The sequence below is a fragment of the Capra hircus genome, chromosome 19 (assembly GCF_001704415.2).
Source record: "Capra hircus breed San Clemente chromosome 19, ASM170441v1, whole genome shotgun sequence".
Lineage (NCBI taxonomy): Eukaryota > Metazoa > Chordata > Mammalia > Artiodactyla > Bovidae > Capra > Capra hircus.
The window spans coordinates 58,286,185-58,287,359 of NC_030826.1; the positions used below are offsets into that span (position 1 = coordinate 58,286,185).

General features: G+C 50.9%; 1 non-coding gene across 1 annotated transcript; it reads left to right on the top strand.

Moving 5' to 3' along the window:
* Positions 298–370, top strand: TRNAG-UCC. Its single transcript has one exon. It is a non-coding gene; the product is annotated as a tRNA-Gly (tRNA).

A 1,175-nucleotide genomic window follows, 5' to 3' on the forward strand; every position in this document is an offset into this window, starting at 1 on the left:
CCAAGCTCCTTCACGTGCTTTAACTCATTAAATCCAGCAGCAACCCGACCCAGTAGGTTCCAGTCTTAACCCACTTTTGCAAATGAAAAGTTATTTTGTCTAAATTCCAGAGCCTGCATCCACAGTTGAAGTCTTCTGACTAGAGAGCTTACGTTCTTAGCCAGGGCGAGACTGGGGGAGCCCACTGCATTTCTTTTTCTCACTTTTCACCTCAAGTCCTCTCCTTTATTTTAGCAAGACATGCCCATCTGACCCTGATTCTTTTCTTCAGGAATAATTTTGTTTAGAGCTGGGTCTTCCCTAGTGGTTCAGTGGTTAAGACTCTGCACTTCCAATGCAGAGGGTGCAGGTTCGATCCCTGGTCAGGGAACTAAGATCCCACATGTCATGCATCCAGTCAATCGATCAGTCAGTCAGTTCCATATAAATTAGGAAGTGTCTGGAGTGTGTGGGGGCTCGGGCAGTTCCTCCCGCAAACAAGAGCATGAAGGCAGCTGCGTGCACCCAGCCTGGCCCGAGGCAGAGACGGGCTCGGTGATGTGTCCCTTCCTGCTTCATGGTATGTGAACATCTCCTTCGAACTCTCATCCTCTGCAACCCGGATCCTGCCAGAGAAAACCTTCCCTCCATTCTGGTCAGCTACTATCCCGTCAGTCTGAGATGAGCACCATTCAAGCTGATGGATAGTCAGCCGTCAGGCCCCTTGGGGACAAACCTCCAGTCTCTCCCAGCTTTCTGTCAGTGTACTGCTGCACTCAGAGTGGCTGGGTTTGCAGTCAGAGCTCAAAGAGTCTCTGTTATGTGAGGATCTCTAAACTGGGAGTGGCCACAACTCGGCTTCCTTGGTGGCTCAGTGGTAGAGAGTCCGCTTGCCACTGCAGGAGACCCGGGTTTGAGCCCTGGGTCTGGAAGATCCCCTGGAGAAGGAAATGGTGACTGACTCCAGTAATCTTGCCTGGGAAATCCCATGGACAGAGGAGCCTGGCAGGCTACAGTTAATGGGGTTGCAAAAGCTTGGACACAACTTAGCAACAAACAAAAACAAAATAATAGCTACTTCAAAGGGTTCTGGGCTTCCCCTGTGCAGCTGGTAAAGAATCTGTCTGCAATGAGGGAGACCTGGGTTCAGTCCCTGGGTTGGGAAGATGCCCTGGAGAAGGGAAAGGCTACCCACT